The 21,508-nt window shown below is 53.8% G+C and overlaps 1 protein-coding gene across 1 annotated transcript in view; it reads right to left on the bottom strand.

The window, feature by feature from the left end:
• RAB7A (RAB7A, member RAS oncogene family) overlaps positions 1 to 18,557 on the bottom strand; it is a 41,619-nt gene extending 23,062 nt beyond the window's left edge. Inside the window, exon 1 of the mRNA XM_040246654.1 lies at positions 18,273 to 18,557. The gene's annotated coding sequence lies outside the window, so the exon portion shown is untranslated. The remainder of the gene's footprint in view (positions 1 to 18,272) is intronic.
• Positions 18,558 to 21,508: the final 2,951 nt, after the last annotated feature.

The raw sequence follows: 21,508 nt of genomic DNA, 5'->3' as shown, positions 1-21,508 counted from the left end.
TGTGGATCAGCCATTTCCACATCTTTTTGGAGAAATGTCTACTCTGATCCTGGACCATCTATAATCAAATTGCTTGTTTGCTGTTGAGTTGTTCAAACTTTAAATATGTATTCTGAATATTGGCCTCATCAGATGTTCAATTTGTAAGTATCTTCCCCATTCTGTAGGTTGTCTTTTTACTCCCCTAACACTGCTTGGAAACACAAAAGGTCTAATTTTGATGAAGTCAAGTTTATCTGTGTCCTCTGCTGCTGCAGGTGCCCTTGGTATCACAGCCATGGCATCCCTGGGTCCAGCACCAGGGATCTCGCCCTGTTTACTTCTCAGAGTCCCACAGCTCTAAGTCTCTCTCTCTTTTTTTTTTTTTTTGGCAGCACTGAGCAGCACGTGGGATCTTGGCCCTGAGCGGGGATCAAATCCTCCTCTCCTGCAGTAGAAGCATGGTGTCTTACACCCCTGGACCACCAGGGAAGTCCCTCACTTTCTTCCTTTTACCTCTTAAGCTTGAGGTCTTTGAGACTGCAATACAAGACACACCACCATAAAACTCCCAGGAGAGAATGCAGACAAAACAGGCCCTGACATCAGTCATCCCAGTGCTTTCTTATCTCAGGCCAGTCTCCCACAGCAGCAGAAGTAACAACTCAAATAAGCAAACGGGAACTAAGCAAATGTACAAGCTTTTGCACAGAAAAGGGAAACATAAACAAAGGGGGGAAACCTACACGACGGGAGGAAATATTTGCAAACATGACTGACAAGGGTCTAACTTCCAAAACATACACACAGCTCACACAACTCAGTAGCAACAACAAAACACAACAAACAAACGGCCGCAGAGCAGCCGAGCCCACACACCGCAGCGAGCGCGCCTCGCGAAGAACAGGCCCGGCGCGACGAAAGCAACACCCCACGCCACAAGTAAGGTCTGACACAGCCAAATAAACTTAAAAAAAAAAACACCGGCAAAACCTAAATGGACATTTCTCCAAAGAAATACAGGTAGCCAACAGGCACACAAAAATATGCTCAATATCGTTCATTTTTCAAGAAACGCAATTCAAAACTACAGTGAGGTACCACGTCACACTGGTCAGAATGGCCATCATTAAAACGTCTGCAAATAATAAATGTTGGCGAAAAGGGAGCCCTCCTACACGCTTGGTAGGAGTTTAGCAACGAGCCGGTGCAGCCACTAGGAAGTTCCTCAAGCACTAAACCTAGAGCTGTGACATGGCCCAGCAGTCCCGCTCCCGGGCGGACATCCAGGCAGATCCTAACGCAGAAGGACACACGCAGCCCAGCGCCCGCGGCAGCGCCAGCCCAGCGCCCGCGGCAGCGCCAGCCCAGCAGTCGGCCGGCCTCGGGACACGCAGACGGCCAGCGGCGGGCGGATGCAGAGCCGCCGCGGCGCACATGCGCAATGGAGCACGCCCGCGGCGCGGGAGACAGCGCCACCGTGCGGCCACGCGGGCGACGCCGAGCGAACGCCGGGGACCCCGCAGCAGGACACCCACAAAGCTGGTTAGCAAGAGACTCACGGACAGAGGAGACGGAGGTGCCTCTGCGGCTGCCAAGAGGAGGGGGGGGGGGGGGGGGGGACTGGGAGGTCAGGGTGAGCAGAGGCAAACCGGTACCCGAGGGGCGGGCGACAAGGCCCGGCTGCGCGCACAGGGAGCGTCCATTCAATGCCCCCCCGGCGAACCGCCCGGGAAGAGCAGGAAAAAGGAGACAACGTGCAGCGCAGTCACCTGCTCCACGGAAGTCAAAACAACGCGGTGAATCACGATTCCTCAGCGCAAAGAAGCTTCAGGCCTCTGATTCAATCTTGGTATGACGACAGGTCCAGGTCCAAATCCGTCTGCAGGCACGTTTCCCAGCACCGCCATCAGTCACAGAAGGCACGGCGTTCACCGCCGAACGCGCTTGGCATCTTTGCCAGAGGTCAGTTCACCTTGCATGTGGAGGTTAATGTCTGCGCTTTCCAGTCTGTTCCGCCGGTTTACCCGTGTATCCTATTCAAGTATCACACTGTTCTGGTTACCACAGAGTTTTGCAGTTTCAAAATCTCAAGTGGGAGACCTCCAACTTATGAGCTTTCAAAATTACTTTGACTATTGTGGGTCCCATGGCTTTCAGGACAGGTTTTCCTATTTCTGCAACAACAAAAAAAGTCATTGGGAATTTTGACAAGGATTGCATTGGCTCTGTAGATGGTTTCCCAACAATATTAATTTTTCTAATTCATAAGTGAGCTGTCTTTCCACTTACATCTGTAACCTCTCAGCAACGCTTGTCATCTTTCGTTTAGAAGTCTCTCTCATTTACCAACTTATAATAGATTCCTAGGTATTTTATTCCTTTTGGTGCTACTGTACATGGAACCGTCTCCTCAATTTCTTTTTCAGATGGTATCCTGAAATTCGAATTAGTTTATTAGCTTTAAGAGATTTGAGTCTTTTAATTTCAGGGTATGGACTCTGTAAAGTACTCCACGTATAAGATCACGTATCTCTTTCCTGTCCAGTTTAGATGTCTTTTCTTTTTCTTGCTGAACTGCTCTGGCTGGAACTTCCAAGACTGTTTTGAAGAGAAGTGGTAAAGTGGGCACCCCTGCCTTGTTCCTGATCCTAGAAGACAAACCGTGCCCTTCGCCTCTGTGCATGACGTTCTCTGGGCGTGTGCCATATGCGACCCTCGTCATGTTGAAACCATTTCCTCCTGTTCCCAGTCTTGCTGGTGTTTTCATCCTGAAAGGCTCTCTCTTCTGCATCAGTTGAGATGATGTTTTCCCCTTTCATTCTGTTAACGTGGTCTATTAATGATCGCTATTTGGTTGTGAAACCAACCTAACATTCCAAGGAATAAATCCAACCAAGGAATAAATCCCACTTGGGTCATGGTACATAAATCCTTTTAAGAGACTGCCGAATTAACATTTCACAGGTATTTTGTTAAAGACTTTTGCACCATTGTTCATGAGAGATACTGACTGATACTTCCCTTTTTTTGTAGTGTTTGTCTGACTTTAGTATGAGAGCAATGCTGGCCTCCTTGGTGGCTCAGAAGGTAAAGAATCTGCCTGCAATGCAAACAGACTCAGATTCAATTTCTGGGTCAGGAAGATCCCCTGGAGAAGACAAGAGTTACCACTCCAGTATCGTCGCCTAGAGAATCCCATGGGCAGAGGAGTCTGAAGGGCAACAGTCCACGGGGTCGCAAAGAGCTGGCCACGACCGAGTCCCTAACACTTTCACTTCACCGTCAATACTGGCCTCACGGAACGGGTTCAGCACTGTTTTCCCCTGGAAATTACAGGTGTGGGATGAACCCGTGCACAGGGCTATATTCGCAACGGACAGCCACCAAGGACCTACTGCAGAGCGCAGGGAGCTCTGCTCAGCGCTACGCGGCAGCCTGGACGGGAGGGGAGTTTGAAGGGATACATGAACCTGTGTGGCTTCGCCGTTCACCCGAAACCACCTCAACACTGGTAACAGGCTGTACCCCAATACAAAATAAAAAGTTAAAAGGAAAAGAAGCAACGTTCTCCCCTCTTCAGTATCTGGGAAGAATGTGCCAACTGGTATTAGTCCTTGACCCGTTAGAACTCATCAGTGAAGCCATTAGACCCAGGGCTCCTCTCTGGAAGCTTTCGGTAACTGACTCCAGCTCCTAGCTTGACAACAGTACGACCCCTATTCTGTTTCGTTTGGCAGTTTGTGTATTTCTAGGAATTTGTTTCACCCAGGCTATGCAATTCATTCTCGTACAAGGATTCCTAGTTAGAATCCTAAAACTCTCAGTTAATCTAAAGGGTTTTCTGCTCTGACCTGGATTATTTCCTTCCCTTTGAAGCTCTGGGTTCAAACTGTTCTTTGCCTAGTTCCTCAGGAAGTGAAGTTAGGGTGTTGCTTTGAGGTCTCTTTACTGTGGGCATTTATGGCTGTGCTCTCCCCCTCAGGACTCTGCGCCGGGTCCCGTGCGCTGTACTATGTTGTGTTTGCAGGGTCACTGTTCCCAGACCAGGGACTGAACCTAGGCTTCCAGCAGTGAAAACACTGAGTCCTAACCGCTGCCAGAGAGTCCCATCCCTAAATGGCTTAAGATTTCTCTTGTGATTGCTCCTTTGGCCCAGCAGTTCTGTAAGAATGTGTTGTTGACCAGCTATGGTATCTGTGGCTTGTCTCGTTTTCCGCTTGTTACTGACTTCTGACTTTCTCTCATTGTGGTCCGAGAGGTACTCTGGGGACCTCCCTGGCAATCGGTGGTTAAGATCTTGCTTTCCAGCACAGGGGACGCATGGTCCACCCCTGGCTGGGGAGCAAATATCCCACATGCCTCAAGGCCAAGAAATCAAACATAAACAGAAATAACTGTAACAAATTCAATAAAGACTTCAAAAGTGGTCGACATCACAAGAAGAAAGAAAGAAAGGTACTTCGTATGACAACCTACTTTTTAAAGCCTTCTGAGACTTACACGGCTCTGCATGTATTCTGTCATGGAGAAGGAGCGTGTCCACCTGAGCAGAACGTGTGTCCTGGTGGCGGGGGCAGAGACCCGTGCCTGCTGGATGCGGCCCGCTTGCTGAGTCACGCACGTCCTCCTCGCTCACGGATCTGCGGTCGGGGTCCATGCACTGTCAGCGTTACCGTCAAACTCCTCTCCCTTCAGCTCTGTTCATTTGTGCCTCCAGTATTCTGATGGCTGTGGAATGGTGTGTAAATGCTTGTCACTGCTTGACCTTCTTGCTGTACTGAATCTTCTAATATGTTCTGTCTTGTCAGTTTTTTTTGCCTTGAAGGGTACTTCACCTCAGAGGAGGGCAGCGGCCGTCTCTTTTGGTTACTACCTGCATGAGTCCTCTCCACACCCTTTCACAGCGAACATTTCTCTCTCTTTGGCTCCAAAGTCAGTCTCTTGTGGAGAGCAAGTGAAGGGTTCATGTGTTTCTATCCAAGCCGCCAAACTGCCTTTTGCCTGGCGAGTTTCGTGCATTTACAGTTCAAGGGAGTCTTCACAGGAAGGACTCGTTTCGGTCCTTTTCCCGTTTGTTCTTTGTATGCCTCTTGCTTCTCTGTCCCTCGTTTCCCACACGGCCGTCTTCTTTTGTTACTGACTGATTCTTTATAGCAAAACACTTAATTCCCTTCTCATTTCCTTTCGAGTATATCCCATAGCTAGCTTTTTCCTTGTAGCCATGGAATTACATTTAACATCCTACAGCCGCAGCAGTTTACCGGGCCAATTTATACCAGCTCAACTTCAGTAACGTACGAAACTGTCCCCGTACAACTCGGAGCTCACGCCCCCTCACTCACGGATGTCACCAAATCACATCTCTGTGCACCACGTCTGCCCAGAAGATGAACAACTGGGTCAGTCCCTGAAATCGAGTGGAGACAGTAAGGCGAGTTACAGCAGCGCCAGCTTTCTGAGCATCTGTGTGTCTCCTTTACCAGATCTTTACTTCCTCACAGGGCTCTGGGTCACTGTCCAGCGCCGTCCAATCTGAAGGAAGCGCCTCACTGCAGGCAGCTCTGTGGTAAAGAGCTTGCTCGGCTCTGGCTTCTCTGGAAGCTCTTAGCTTCTCTCTCAGTTCTGAAGGACAGTGTTCCCCATGACAGGTTTCCTGGTTGACAGCTTTCCCCTCTAGATTTTGAACACAGCAACACAGCCTCCAAGGTTTCTGACGAGAAATTCACCAATAATCTTTGATTTTCAGCTCACTGGTTTTCTCAACGTACTGCTCACTTCATCACCACCGACCAGCCAGCTGTGTTAACGGGCCATACTGTTGGCGTAGCAGCTGGCACAAGCAGAGCACCGCAGACAGTGCAGGGCTGGCTCCGACCACCGCCAGACAGCGAGGCTGCACGAAGCCGAGCCACACGGACTTCCTGGTGCACGTAAGTCACGTGGGCCCCGTCCTCTCGTCTATTCAGTGTGCAACAGTGTTATGGCTAAGAACACGTACGTGCCTTTATTTCAAAATACTTAATTACTAAAATCACCAAGCACCCTGGAGCCTTCAGGGAGTTGTAATCTTTCTGCAAGAGTAACATCAAAGACCACTGATCACAGATCACCATAACAAGTACAACAGCGAAGCTTGAAATAGTTTGAGAATCACCAAAACGTGACACAGATCTGACCTGAGCAAAGGCTGTGGGGAAAACACGGGACTGACAGGCCCGCTCGACACGGGGTTGCCACAAGCCTCCCATCTGTGAGCACGCACTACTTGCCAGGTGCATCGAAGCAAAGTGTGTTAAAACGAGGGAGGCAGGCAGCCCTGCCAGCGCAGTTACCAACGGTCAGCACAGCCAGCAGGCGGCCACGGCACAAGGCCTCGCTGAGGCCCCCCTGCTGACGAGGGGCGCCTGTGCACCACTCCGAGCTCCTCAAGATCGCGGGCCCACGCAGCTTCACCAGGGCGGAGCTGGCCCGGCTGGCCGTCCAGGACATGATGGAGCAGCAGAGCTCCTCCACCTCCAAGGCGCTTTTCCATGAAGGCCACGCCATGAAGGTCTGGAGGATTTAAAAGTTACTATACTTATTTATTTTGGCACATGGGTTTAGCTGCTCTGGCCTGTGGGGTTTTCCCGGATCAGGGATCAAACCCAAGTCTACTGCACTGGCAGGCAGATTCTTCACCACTGAGCCACCAGGGAAGCTCTCCTTTAATTTCAGTTACCGTACAGGTGATGCTCCACGCTGCTCGTCTCTGCTGCGCAGCGCAGTGGTTCAGGTTCTTGCTCGTGCTCTTCTCCATGACAGCCCATCATGGGATGCTGTGCGGTACAGACGACGCCGTTCCTTCACCCGCCCTCTGGACGACAGCCTGAGTCTGCTCCCCCCAAAGCCCACAGCTCCCCAGCTCCAGCGACCACAAGTCTGCGAGTCTGTTTCTCTTTTGCAGTTTCTTCTGCTCTGACGACACCGTCTCCTCCGTCCTGGGAGCCTCAGGCCTGCGCTGGGTCGCGGCTGCCTCTGGTCGCCCTCGTCAGCCCAAGCTGGGCCGGGAGATTTTAGCCCACTTACACTCAGGCTGTGCGCGCCCCTCGTCAGGCTCTCCTGCCCTCACAGGGAGTCGCTCCGGCTTGCTGGCCCTCTCTCCTGCCGGCTCACGTGGCTCCTAACCCTCCGTAAGCTCCTCTTTTGGCTCCTGTACCCTTCTGTCTCAGAACTGTCTGCTTCTCTAGAATTGCTTTTTCTTGACACGCTCGTTTGGTTCAGACACCTATCCCCAATTTCCGCCGCTTTTTTGCCGCGCCCTCCGTTGGCTCCTCGAGCACAGTAACACACTTAACCAGCATCCTCACGCCGCCGCCTCCTCTGGGAGGGTGTCCGTCCTGTGAACGGCCACACGTTGCCGCTTCTCTGTCAGTTCAGTTCAGCCGCTCAGGCGTGTCCGACTCTCTGCGACCACATGGACTGCAGTACGCCAGGCCTCCCTGTCCATCACCAACTCCCAGAGCTTATTCAAACTCAAGTCCATCGAGTCGGTGATGCCATCCAAACGTCTCATCCTCTGTTGTCCCCTTCTCCTCCCGCCTTCGATCTTTCCCTGCATCAGGGTCTTTTCCAAGGAGTCAGTTCTTCACATCAGGTGGCCAAAGTATTGGAGCTTCAGCTTCAGCGTCAGTCCTTCCAATGAATGTTCAGGGCTGATTTCCTTTGGGATGGCCTGGCTGGATCGCCTTGCATTTCTTCCTGGGCTTCTCTGTATGGTCCGTAATTTTCTCTTGATGAGTGTCTCACTGGGGTGTTCTGGAGATCTGTCTCCCTCCCTCCGGGGCTGCTGCCTGCTGGGAGCCAGAAGCGTGCACCCTGAGCACACCGCTCGCCAAACCGGCAGCTGTCTCCTCGCAAGGTCTCATCCAGCCGCCATTTCCAGCCATTCTTTCACGCTGCTGGCCTGGTAGAGGGGCTGCGCCCAGGTTTCCCGTCCTGTCACTTTGCACAGCGTCACTGTGGTCTGCGGTCTTTAAACATCAGTGATTCTGTCCCATTTCTAGACCTTGATCAAACTCATCCAAGCCCCTGAATCACTGCTAACTCTCTCAGCAGCAAATGCCAGGTACATGCAGACCCTCCCAGCCGTAGGGTTTGGCGTGGTTTCTCCTGTTGGGAAACCATCAGGATGAGCCATCCTGCCTTCAGAGTAGCTCCTTCAGTGAAACTTGTGAGCACAGGAAAGACGAGGGCAGAGAGACAGCACGGTCGGGGCTCCTGGCTTTACGCACTGCTCAGAACACTGGGGCTGGACCTCGTGTTAAGAGGGGCGTGGCACAGAGTCTGTCTCTCCAGTCCTTATTCCAGGACAACTTTCTAGGGCCGAGGCTGCAGCTGAAATCAATACTTCCAACTCTGCATTCTGACCCTGACCACTTAGGAACCTGAGTATATGCTACAATGTTCTGCTTCTTTTGTCCTAAACATCTTTCTGGAAACACACATAAGAAAACACCACAGTCTCTACAGGGTAAGTATTTAGCTCTCCTATCAACAGCCTTCTCTCTCTAAAGCTCCCTTTTTCTGCAGCAGTTACTTTGTATCAATGAGTAACCCACAGGCCACAACGATTGAAAAACTGATGTGGTAACAGCCAGCAAATCCCATCCAACAAGTCCTTCCTCCAGTAACAACAGCCAAATGGCATCAACAACTAACCATCTGTCACCCTGAGTGTGACGTGAGCACCGCCAAGCAGCGGGGGGAAGTGAGAGCTCCTCTGTCTCCAGAGGCAGGGCTGGCCAGGCCCGGGGCACGCCAGCACCGCCCAGCACTGCCACTTCCTCCTCTGCTCCGCAGCAGTGAGCCTGCTTCCTCTCAGGACGGCTGTCGGGCCCTGCCTCCCCCGCCCCCCCCACCTCCCAAGCAAGTCAAACAGGCTTCGCTGCTTTCAGAGCTTCGAGCTGCAGGCTGGGTCGCATCACACCCCTGCTGTTCCAGCTGCAGAGCCTTCCCACCACGGGGATGGCCGCGATTCCAGCATGGAGATGTGGATCGGCTGAGATGACTAACTGTGGTTAGGGCGAAAACGAGACCACCACCAAACTGCTTTCAGCCCCATCACGGCACTTCTACCTGGGCTCTCGAATAACGACACAGCTGAAAAGCACAGTCCCACAAGCCCGCCCCACGTTGCCTGCACACTGCACTCAGCCCCAGCTCGCCAGACCACCCTCTTCCAGGCCGACCACCACCTCACACTCAGTGAGGTTCAGAACCCAGGCAGCCTGCTTCAGACTCGGCCACAACACCACGCACGGAGGGTCTCAGGTTCCCTTCTCTCCTCCCCTCCAAGACACACACTCAAAACACATAAATATGCCAGGCAGAGTCACATGGACTATTAATGAACATTCTAAAATGTAGTTAGGTTTTTTTTTAAGGGTACAAATTCGGCTCTCACGCTGTTGAGCTGATGCCTACAAACTGTCCTTTTGGTAGTGAAAACCAAGCCATCAGAGGGTCCACCGTGGTCTCCAGGTGGACAGACTGAGGGACACAGACTTGTTTCCAGAGCTTCCTTCTGGGCTGATACAGGACACCCCTCTGGGCCTCCTGGGCACCGCCCCAGCACGGCCACACCTTTTCCAGACCTGACCGCACCCCAACCCAGAGGACCCCTCGCCAGGCCTCTCCACTGGGCTAACGTGGGCCACCAGGCTTCCCCCTCCCCTCCCTAGAGACTGCGGGCACCTGTGAGTCTGGAGAGCAGACAGGAGTTCACGTGCACAGACTTGTCAACAAACGAGAGAAAGAGGGAAGAACTGGTTGACTAGTGTACTCTTTCCTGTCAAAAAGGTAACTTTTTGCCAACTCAGACGTAAAAGTCACGGAAATAAAGACTGGCCCAGTGGCCTACTCTTTATCTGTGAAAATCAACTCATAAAAAGAAGCATTTTTCTTTAATGCACTAAGACCCTATATGCCACCCCGGACAAACAATGAATGAATAAAGCATTCTAGAAACCCACACGGAGTGCAGATTGTGAGGTAACTGTGTCTGCGCAGATGCTGCAGGAGACCAGAGGCGGCAGAGCGTGAGGAGCACCACAAACACACGTGAGCCGTGCTGCCTGCCTTCCAGGCCATCTCGTAGGCGACGGGGACGCACACGCACGGGGGCTCAGGAAGGGTCCTCCTGTCTGCACAGCAGGCATGCGACACGGGGGTCGGGCCTTCCCTCCCTCCACCAGGCCATCTCGGCAAAGGGCATCCCCTCAACCTGAGGAATGACTGCCAGACAAACTGACCAAGGACACAGGGCGAGCGGCAGGAGCAGCACCGATTAAACCAGAAGCAGACACATCTCCGAGCACAGCTTCAGCAGAGCTCTATGAAGACGGGCAACTCCGAGCTTATCAAGAGGCATCACGAAGCAGCAAAGCCAGCAGGACAGTGGCCGGTCCCGGAGACAAAGGCTGGGACAGGGCGTCTAGAGAGATGCGTGGGGCGGGCAGTGTGCACAATGAGAAGACGCTAGCTGGTGAAGAAAGGGCGGCAGTGCAGCGAGATGCTGGGTAAGCATGCACGTAGGAAGAGCTGTCTGACATCACGTTACACGGAACTCTCAAACGTGCTAAGTACCAGGGGAAGAACCGGCACAGGAAAGGAGAAGACCAAAGTATGACACAGAATCCAGAACACGAAACAAATCAACAGGCCTGACTACCTAAACCTTCTCCAACCAGGCCATCCTAAAGGAGATCAGTCCTGAATATTCACTGGAAGGACTGATGCTGAAGCTGAAGCTCCAGCACTTTGGCCACCTGATGTGAAGAGCTAACTCACTGGAAAAGACCCTGATGCTGGGAGGGATTGGGGGCAGAAGGGCACAACAGAGGACGAGAGGGCTGGACGGCATCACCGACTCGATGGATGTGAATCTGAGTGAACTCTGGGAGTTGGTGATGGACAGGGAGGCCTGGCGTGCTGCGGTTCATGGGGTCGCAGAGAGTCGGACACAACTGAGCGACTGAACTGAACACTACAAAAACACAGCGTCAACCAAACCAAGCCGAGAGAAACAAGCCTGGAACTCTGCAGCGTGAGAAACGGGCACCTTCTTCCTGTACAAAAAATACCCCAAAAAACCATCACATAAAAAGCATTCTTGCTATACATTAAAAAAAAAAACCTCATCTGGGCTTTCAAGAACAAAAGCCAAATAACAAAAGAAAAATAGCTAATCCCCCTTTTACAAAATTTAATCCATTAATCAATGAAATGTAAATGTTAAACAACAACGCACCTTTAAAATTTTCCCCAGTAGTTACACTGGTAACCACTAAGAAAAGTGACACCTATGTAAATAGAATCTTCCAACTACAAACAGCTAAGTACCCAACCTTCCTGGGGGCAGGAGAACAAGCAGCACCAGATTCTAAGGAGGCACAATCACGGGACCTTCGGGACACGATCACAGAAGCGGACAGAGCCTGAATGACTGCTACGGAGAAGAGGCGGAAGTGACCGCGACGTCACTGAGGACGGTCACACTTTGGTGTGGGCGGTGTGACACGGTCAGCAGAGTGCACCCACCAGGGAAGGTGCCGCGTGCACAGGGGGCAGTTGTCACAAGCAGCTGCGGAGCGTGTGTGCTGGGCGAGCCCTTCCGGAGGAGAGGTGTACGTCTGGAAGCACGGGCACCCAGTAATCCAGAAGGGGGACAGAGAACCCTCCCCGAGACTCCTATGCTGCGTCTGTGATTTAGAAACAAGCCACTTGGGAAGACCTCCCCACCCAGCAGGACGGGACGAGCAGGGCTCCACAGGGGCCCGGGTTTTCAGATGGCAGGAAGGGTCTTTTGTGCTTCAGCAACGTCATCCTGCAAAAGCCACCACAGGTGAGCAGGAGCCGGAGAGGCAAACTCCGAAGGAGCCTGTGCACAGTCGGGGCCCATCCGTGGGAGACACGCTCTGAGACGCCAGTGGGCGCCTGAGACCACAGAGGAGCCGGAGCCCTCGCACAGCGGGCCCTTCCTGTGCCTCTAGTGTGATCAGGTCTACGTTAGCACAGGATGCTGCTAACAGACTGTACTGAGCGCACGCGAGTGAGGCCTCTCTCAGGACATCTGGCTGCACCATGCCCCCCGCCCCCGTGTGAGGTGAGAGGCCAGCTGCCTGCCTGACGTGGGGAAGGGAGGTGGGCGGCGTGGGCCCTGTGCCCCGACCCACGCTCGGACCCTACAGCAGGACCGCCGCACAGCGAGCTGGGCAGGGGCCGCTGCGGGGTCCAGGCCTGGGCGTCTGAGACCTCAGGTGGGGAGGGGCTGGACGGCGTGAGTTTCCATCACAGCGCTCCCAGCAGCACGCCTGGTCAAATGACCAACGGTTTACTTCTGGAAGCGTCCGTCTAGTATTTTTGGACCATGGCTGACCGAAGGTAACTGAAACAACAAAAAGTGAAACTGGGAATAAAGGGTGGATGCGGAATTCTCATTTTGCAGCTGTGGAAACTGAAGCTTAGCAACGCTCTTCAGAGCCATCCTGCGGCCCTGCTTAAGGAAGCCTCTACAATGCCCTTGGCTTCCGGTCCACTGATTCCAAGCAAGCTGAGGGATTCACAGGCATGCGCTACTTTTCAGCCAGGGAGCACCAGGCAGGGCTGGGGTGGGGGGCATGGGGGTGAGGGTAGGGCGGGGGTGGGAGTGTGTATCAAAAGCCACTTGGGGAATGTATTTTAGTTCTTTCTTTCCTGTGGCTACCTTCTGGGGGAAGCCACAGGTCAGTCTAGGGTCTGGAGCTCCTGGGAGCCTAGTGTTGGTCCAGGCTTTCCCTGCTGGGGCCCGCAGTCAATCCCTGCTCAGGGAACTCGGGCCCGGCAAGCTGCACGGCGCTCCCCTCCCGAAAGGCTTACTGGTTTAAACAAGCAGTCTAGGGTCTCCGTTAAGAGCCTCCGAGAGCAGGTGTAGCACCCACAAGACCTGTGAGAGAGACATACGTCTAAGAGCCACTCGAGGGTCAGCGAGAGGTGAGACTAAGGGGGACGCAGACAGGAAAGCTGAAGAAGCGAGGCCGCTGGGAGCCGGGCGAGGCGGGAGGCGCAGATGAGCGTGGACGAGGGACGCAGCGGGGCCTGGACCGAAGGCAGCAAGAGCGAAGCCCGCTCAAGACAGGCAGGTTCGGCAGGCCGGACGCGGTCGGTGCCAGGACACAGCCGGGAAGCCGCTGGAGACCGCCGTGCGGGGCCAGGACCACGGGGGCACGTGAGAAGGACGGGGTGGGCCCACCACTCCCTGCCCCTCAACGCTGTGCTCAGCGCACTGCCAAGCACCCGCGCAGGTTCAGCCCTCCTGCCCGAGGGGACGGAAGGACTGCAAGCGAGGGTGCTGGGTGCCCAACAGCCAGCGGGCCGGGACGGGAACCCGCACACCAGGCGCCTCGCCGAAGCCAGCGGGTCGACCTCCCCTGCGGCCGAGCACCCTCCAGCCAGGAACCCACAGCAGCGGGAGGCTGACGCAGACCCCCGGGAGAGCCACAGAGAGCACCCACGCCCGCAGAAAGCGAACTCGAGGCAGTCTGCGGCCACTCGGAGACGGTGTGTTACTCCCGAGTAAGAACAGCCAGTTCAGTCAGAGCTGCGTGAAATCCACTACCCGGAAATTTACATTTCAGAAGAAACAGACCTGTCAAAGCATCCCTCTTTCCAAAACACTTTTAAATAAACACCAAGGCCAAGTGACCAAGTGAAGTCGCTCAGTCGTATCCAACTCTTTGCGACCCCACGGACTGTAGCCTACCACGCTCCTCCATCCAGGGGATTTTCCAGCCAAGAGTACTGGAGTGGATTGCCATTTCCTTCTCCAGAGGACCTTCCCAACCCAGGGATCGAACCCAGGTCTCCTGCATTGTAGGCGGACGCTTTACCGTCTGAGCCACGAGGGAAGTCCTTCAATAAACACAGCATCCCACTAAAATTCACCGAGGCTGTGCTTCCACAGGAGATGTTCTCGTCTCAGCGCTGTCGGGGTTGAAGACGCACGTGTGCCTGCCTACAACACGCAGCACTGGCCTGCGACACCAAGCATGATCCTTCAGGCGGTCTCTCCTCTGGAAACAGATGCTGACAATTCAGATGTTGCTGCAAAGTGAGCGCTAAACTCTCCAAAATGTAAAGAGACTGTGTATATACAGATACATACACATACTTCTTCCCAAGGTGTCACATTCACGTGGAGTCATTTTTCAGAGTCAAGCTCCCCGGAAAGCAATTCTTGTCACAAGGACTTTGCAGCCCAGATCAACAGACTCTTTAAGGGACGTTCCCGCTGTTCTCAAGGCAGGTGCCAAACCGAGAGCCAAGAGTCCTTATTAAGAGACCAGAACGACAGTGCCCCCTTTTTTTTCTTTTTGGTAAGGCAGACTGGAAAACCAGAGAAAGCTACACACACTATTTTTCAATACTTTGGTTATCTGACATCAGCTTTAGATTAACTCTGGCATTCATCTGATAAAACGGCACCCATTAACTATTCAGAAGAGCCCACATGGCGAGCTGGCTGAAGAGGACCAGACCTCCTGCTCTCTGTCTCCAGTCAGCACCCCCACAAGCATGCCCTCTGCATTTCAGTCCTAGCCCCACTCATCTCTTAGTGTGTCTTTAGGTAACCACGGAGAAGGCAATGGCACCCCACTCCAGTACTCTTGCCTGGAAAATTCCATGGACGGAGGAGCCTGGTGGGCTGCAGTCCACGGGGTCGATAAGAGTCGGACATGACTGAGCGACTTCACTTTCAGTTTTCACTTTCCTGCATTGGAGAAGGAAATGGCAACCCCCTCCAGTGTTCTTACCTGGAGGATCCCAGGAACGGGGGAGCCTGGCGGGCTGCCGTCTATGGGGTCACACAGAGTCGGACACGACTGAAGCGACTTAGCAGCAGTACCATCAAAGGCACTCCTCGTGGATGCCTGAGACACCATCCTCCCTACCCACCAGGGCCGTGCAGGTCAGGGGAAAGGACTATGGCCGAGCCTAGCTCTCCAACACCACCCTTCACCGTGCGCAGGGCTGGTCCGCTCCCCACCCGGCTCTGCCCCACTCAGAGGGCCACTCCAGGGTCCCCGTGCTGCAGCCCCTCACCTGCCCTGGGCACCCCCCACTCCCTCCAGTGCCCTCCAGGGGCTCTCCCAGATCCCCCCTCGAGGCGCTCTCCTGGACGTCTCCGCAGCACCCTCTGACCCAGCCACTGGTCTCTTCTACCGTTTCTGGGGCTGGCATCTGTCTCGTTTCTACGACGACTCGGAAACCTCCAGCGCTTTTCATTTGATCGTCCCCGCAGCTGCCAGCCGCGCTTTGTTGTAGTAGACAATAAAACTGCGTCGAATGAACACAGGATGTGCGACTTATCATTCAGGGAGGCTATCCATATTCATTACTGGCCCAGAAGCAAAACTTACATGCTACAAATAGCAACCCAATGTGCAAAGTTAGAACTGGAGAAATATTACCAAGCTGCTGAGCAGTATTTCAAGGCTCATCCTGGAGCCGTGACTCACCCCTGCCCTCTAGGTGGGTGTGGGGGAGGGGCGGGGCAGCACTGCCCCGGCGACCCCAGGTCTACAGTCAGAACTTGGCCCGAAAGCTGCGGGCCAAACACCAGGACCGTCTAAGCGCTCAGTCAGAACACGCCATACGGGCCAATTCCGAGCATACACACGCGGGAACCCAGTGTTTTAAGGACACGCGTGTCAGGCCAACGAAGAACTCTCCTAAGGCCACCTCTACACGCTGGGGTGGCGCTCTGAGGCAGCCCCACCCCCAGGAGTGAGTCAGAGGATAACTGCAGAAGCCCCCACAGGCCAGTACGGAGGGCCGCCTGCTCCCCTGCCAAAGCCACTGTGCTATTCTATCCCCGGTGGATTCAAGAGGCAGTCACAAGAGGCACTCTCAAATTCCGACGCAATCTGTCTCAAAGCCAACCTCCCCACCTGCTCAAGGACAGCCCATGCTAGTACTGGACGGGGGTGCAATGCCAGTACCCCAGGGGCAAAACGAAGGGAAGTCAGCAAAGACGCGGAGTATCTGCCACCCTGACACACGGCTGGCGGGCGCGGAAGCGGTGGGACTGTGGGAACCTAGCGGGTCCACCACAGCGCCGCACGCACGGGTACGGCTGAACAGGGGCCCCCACGCTCCAGTCCTGACCCCGCCGCCCCAAAATGTCAAACCGTGACTGCAGCTGGACACAGAGCCCTTACGGGGGAGGGCAGTTAGACGGGGTCCTGAGAAGAGGGGGTTAGGACGCAGACCCACACAGAGGAAAGGCAGGGTGAGCGAACAGGGAGAAGATGGCCCCACAAGCCAAGGGGAAGGCCTCTGCCGGCACCCCACACCTGGACTTCCAGGCTCCGAAGTTAAGAGACAGCAAATGGTGCAGTGGCCTAGCAATCTACAGATACGCAGGCTAGAGCCCAGGCTTTCCGCCCCTCAGGACTGACGTAACGGAAATGTGCACGCACGTCCATCAGCAGACAGACCCAGGACTGTTCACACGGAGGTTTTCTTGGCCACTCCTCTCGCCATGCGGGGCCTCAGCCCCCTGGCCAGGGATGGAGCCTGGGCCGCCTGCAGTGGCAGTGTGGAGTCTTAACCACGGGAGCGCCAGGGGGCTCCCAGGACAGCACTGCTTCTAACAGCCACGCACTACAAGCTACCCAGACGCTCATCAGGAAGGCAATAAACACATCACGGTGTATCACGGGAAGAAGCACTAGCGGGCAATGAAAACGGAGTCGGGACTGCACCCAGCAGAAAGCCCGCCGGCAACACCAACTCAGACAGAGAGAGACAAGGGCACCCGGTGCAGGACTGACACGGACCCGGCCGGAGCCGGACCACAGCGCCCAGACAGGAAGGGAGAGCCAGCAGGCGCGGGCGGCGACGCCCGCAAGCAGGCTCAGCGGCCTTCCGAGTCCACGGGAACGCTCCCAGCTTCTCTCTCACTTGCACGCGCTTCATGCGTCCCGCTGCAAATCTGGAGTTCAGTAAAATACAGAAATGACAGCTGTAACACCTTACTGGCACACTGGCACCACAGCAAGCCAACCTCACCAGCCAACCGGACTCACAGGGCCTGCCCTTGCTGCCGTTACACAGTCAGAGTGCACAGCTTGTCTCCTGACCCCCAGCTCCCCTCCCACCTGTCAGAGGGGCCAACCAACACCACGTTACTTTCTCACACCATCTCTTTAAAACTCAATCTCATTAAAGGAAGGCATCAAAATATGCATTCACGAAAATAAAATTACCAATTAACGCTCTGGTCTTCCTCTGGATAGTGAATTACATTTTTCTTCTTGTTTACTTCTGTATTTTCCTAGCTTTCTTTTTTTTTAAGAAGTGACTAGTTTAATAATCAGCAAAAGAGAAATGTCACTTCAAATAAAAAGTAGGGCTTCCCTTGTGGCTCCGACGGTACAAGAATCTGCCTGCAACGCAGGAGACCCGGGCTTGATCCCTGGGTCCTGAAGATCGCCTGGAAAAGGGCATGGCAACCCACTCCAGTATTCTTGCCTGAAAATCCCATGGACAGAGGAGGCTGGCAGACTACAGTCCACAGGGTTGCCAAGAGTCAGACACGACTGAGCAACAAGCACTTTTCACTGGAGGAAGGATAACGTTTTTATAAAGAGTCGAAAGCTGAGGGCTTCAGAGCAATCGTGAATAATCCAAAAGCCAGGCTGAGATGTCAGAGCCTCAGTGTGTTCCAAGAGAGCCCGGCCAGCAATCAAGTGGCCGGGCCTCCTGAGCCCGCAGGACAGCTGTGGGCACCAGCTTTCGCCTGTGGAACCATAAGCGCTCCCCAAATACTAAGGAAGTAACACTGCAAAACGAGTATCCTGTAGCAAAGTTTCTACAAAAACGCTCCTCAGCAAGCATCCACAGCAAGACACAGGTCACGGGATTTCAGCAAGTCTCTTAACCTGCAGGCTGCCCAGGCAACCCTGAGTTATTTCTGGGGCCCCCGGACCGGTAGTGCCCAGAGAACTGTCGGCAACCTGACTGAAAACCACATGTAAAGGGCACCAATTTTCCCAAAGTTCTGTGCTGTTATGATTAGGCTTTTAAAAGGTTAATTCATAGTAGCTTTGTTTGTACTTGCAAACAGCTCAAATAGAAATCAATTTTAAAAAATTTAAAATTGCAGACGAGAATGGGAAACCAATGGTGTCTGCAGGGTAATGTTCCAAAGACTCCCTAGCAGAGCTGGGTCGGGCCAGGAGGGCCAGTAGCAAGCAGAAAGCCGCTCACACCTGACAGGGTGGGGAGACCAAGGAAGGCGGCTCGCGGCACCTGGCGGCAGGTCCACGTGCAAGCTCGCCAGGCCCCCAGCCCCCTCACAGACCTCCTCGGAGCTGCTCTGCCGGACAGCGAGCAGTCCAGCGCAGCCAGGAAACGGACGAGGGACTCAGACTGCTCTCCTCGGCAGTGATGACATCACCAAAACCGAGCAGCCGGGAGAGGCCTGCGATCCCTGCATCAAGCGCTGCATCTCCGGGCAGAGCTCGGCCAGGACTGCGTGTCACCCCTGGAACCAACTGCCGAGCTTGCTTCCTCCCCCACAGAGGCATTCTGCAAGTAGCTATTCTTAAATTTGTTTTTGAAATCACAGCCTGGAGTACTGAGATTGAAACTAGTGGGAGGCGGCGCTCAAGAGCCTGCTCTGATTTCCCCACTGCATGGCTCTCACCTTTGACTCACAAGCCACACTGACCACAGCCACCATTAAGAAGCTTTCAAACATGTATGCTAACTATTTTTGTATTTAATGCCGTACATGGGAAGGAAAAACCAGAAAACAGAGGGAAGAGACGAGAGCCAATATCTGAAGACATCAGCACACTGCAGCAAACTGCAGACGGCAGCCCGGAGGTCCGAGGCAGCATCCCCGGGCATGCCTGATCACACGCAGGAGCGGATGCTGGCGCCCAACAGGGGTGACGCGAGGCAACAGAAAGCCAGGAGCTGCAAAGTGAGGTGGGGAGCAGGGCGCTGACTTCCAGATGCCGTCAGCGCCGGGGGAGCCCCCACCTGGGCCTGGCTCAGGACTCCTCCTGACTGCCCCAGGAACACACTGCCTGTACAGCTCCCAGTCCAGTGACTGGTCCAGTTCTCCTCAGTCCTATGGGAACTGCTAGGTGGAGAACCAGACAACTCCACACAGGAGTCATGACAAATATTTAGGTCCAATCTCGGAGAAACAGTTCGTAAAACGATAGTCCCGCGCGTGGAATCTGGGTTTGCTACACCCTCGCATGGAAACACCAACGCCAAATCAAAGGGCAAGTATATACTTCGTGCAGGTCCCTTTGGAAATTTATTAACAGCTAATCAAATAACCCAACCCCCCCCCCTTTTTTTTTGCTTTCTTTAGTGGTAGAGTAAGGAATTGGATTCAAAGCCACACTTTACTATAAAGCAATGGTCTTTGATTATGGGGTTTGGGGGGGGGGGCCTAGACTTGTTTGGCACCAAAAAATATTTTTGCCTCAGGAGATTGCTTACAATTACCTTGAAAAACGAACCAATAAAGCTATTTTTAGAGTGTCCACTACATTCCACTCCCCCTTCTGCCTGTTTACTCATGCAACCCTACAGCAAATGTAAACGCCCCTGTGAACCAAGCGGAGACAGAGGGCTGGTGGAGATGGGGTGGCAAGAGTCACCTGGGGTGACCCTGGTGCATTAAACCTGTGCTGGCAGCTGGAGCAGCCGCCTCAGCCCTGCAAGAGTACCTCTGCTCAGAGCCCCCAGCAGCTAAGACCTGTCCTGGAAGCTTCTGGCGACACAAACTCCATGTGGAGTGAACAACAAATGCCCCAGAGCAAAGAAGAACAAGTTTAGAGCCGAAAGTTACTCTTTAAAAACATGATCAGTTAGAAACTGTGATATTAAGCTTCTACACATCCTCTTCAAAAGCAAACCAAACCAAGTGCTGCTGTGGAAATTAACAAAGCCTTCAAGTCAGGGCAGAACCCGATGCTGTCCAGATTGCCACAGATGCCCTTGCTGAAATGAAAAATAACTCTCCCTTATGAAAAATCTCAACGTCCACAGTACCGCCATGCCATGCCATGCCACAAGAGAATTCCCGGCCATGATCACTCAACAGTTTTAAAGTCCTTGAGGACAGGAACCAGACCTCTCTCCCTGAGTCAATACTCAGCCATGCCTGATACTCGGCAGATACTGAAAACATCTCATGAATGGATGAAAAGCCACTCATCACCATCACTCTGCTCCAAACACAAACAATAGTTATGGCTACCACGCAGATTACTCATTTCAATATATCAGACCGGGTAACAACAACAACAAAAAAAGAAATCAGACTACAGCAAGGTAGGAGGCACCAACTTCTAGCCTGGACAGGACCTTCAGGAGAAGTACGCAGGGCTCACTTTCCAGCTCTTAAGACTCAAAACTGAACAAACTCTCCTAAGTCTGAAGAGAGAAGCGCATTAACAGGAGACTTTATTAATCCATGGATGAGAAGTCATGCGGGGAATCAGCTGCTTCAGTCACAAGGAAGAGACAAGAGCCTGTTCTTTTGGAATCTAAAGAGAAGATACAGTATTTCCAACAGTAAAGAACCAACTGGCCCGACACCCATGCACTAAGGCTTCAGGAAAGGTCCACACGCAAGACTGCCAGCCCAACTCACCTGACTAGAGACCAAGGTGATAAAAATTTTCAAACCTCAACTAACAACTCTACTAGAATTTTAGAGGTCCCAATTGACTGGCGCAACACTACAAAAAGAAAAAGCACTGTAACTCACAACTGAAAACGGAATACGCTGTGGTTTTAAGGGAGAACTAACGCTACCCGAAGTTTCCAGCGTCACATCCCCATAAAGAAAAGACGCGGAGAGAGGCAGATACGGGGGGCAAGAGACAGATGACAAGCTTCACGGACCCGCTCTCCGCTCCGCGACCTTGGGCCAGTGCCTTAACCTCTCCCATCTCCGACTTCGCTATCTACCAGTGGATACGGCAATGTACCTGAGAAGGCTGTGCTAAGAATCAAAGACAACAACCGGTGCAGAGATCTTGCCACGCCGCCCAACAGACAGTAAGCACCCCAGTGTCCGCTGTCTTTATTCTCAATCGCCCAGTTTCGCGAACCATTTCTCGCCGGGAAGCTCGGGCTGAACGTACAGGCGGGCCCCGCCGCGGTCCAGACCTAACACGGCGCAGCACCCGGCAGCGGTTCGCCCCCAGCAACTTTGCAAACTTCTTCCAGGCTTCCCCGCGACGCGTTTAAGAGAAAAAGCTCCGCGTCCCGGGAGCCCGCGGTCCCCGGGGGAGCTGGGGGCACGTGACCTGCTCTCCGCCGGCTCCCGGCGTCCGGGATCCTCGGCCGGCCTGCCACTAGGCGCACGGGACGGGGGGCACGCGGCTCGGCCTGGCATCGGGGCGGGGTGGGCGGCGCCCCCGCGGCCGTCCGGCGGGCCACCGCCCGGGCGCGCAGACTGGGCCGCTCCGGC

This window comes from Oryx dammah, unplaced genomic scaffold (assembly GCF_014754425.2).
Source record: "Oryx dammah isolate SB20612 unplaced genomic scaffold, SCBI_Odam_1.1 HiC_scaffold_9, whole genome shotgun sequence".
Classification (NCBI taxonomy): Eukaryota; Metazoa; Chordata; class Mammalia; order Artiodactyla; family Bovidae; genus Oryx; species Oryx dammah.
Note: the sequence above shows the minus strand (reverse complement) of the source record. Positions and strands in the feature narration are given on the sequence as shown.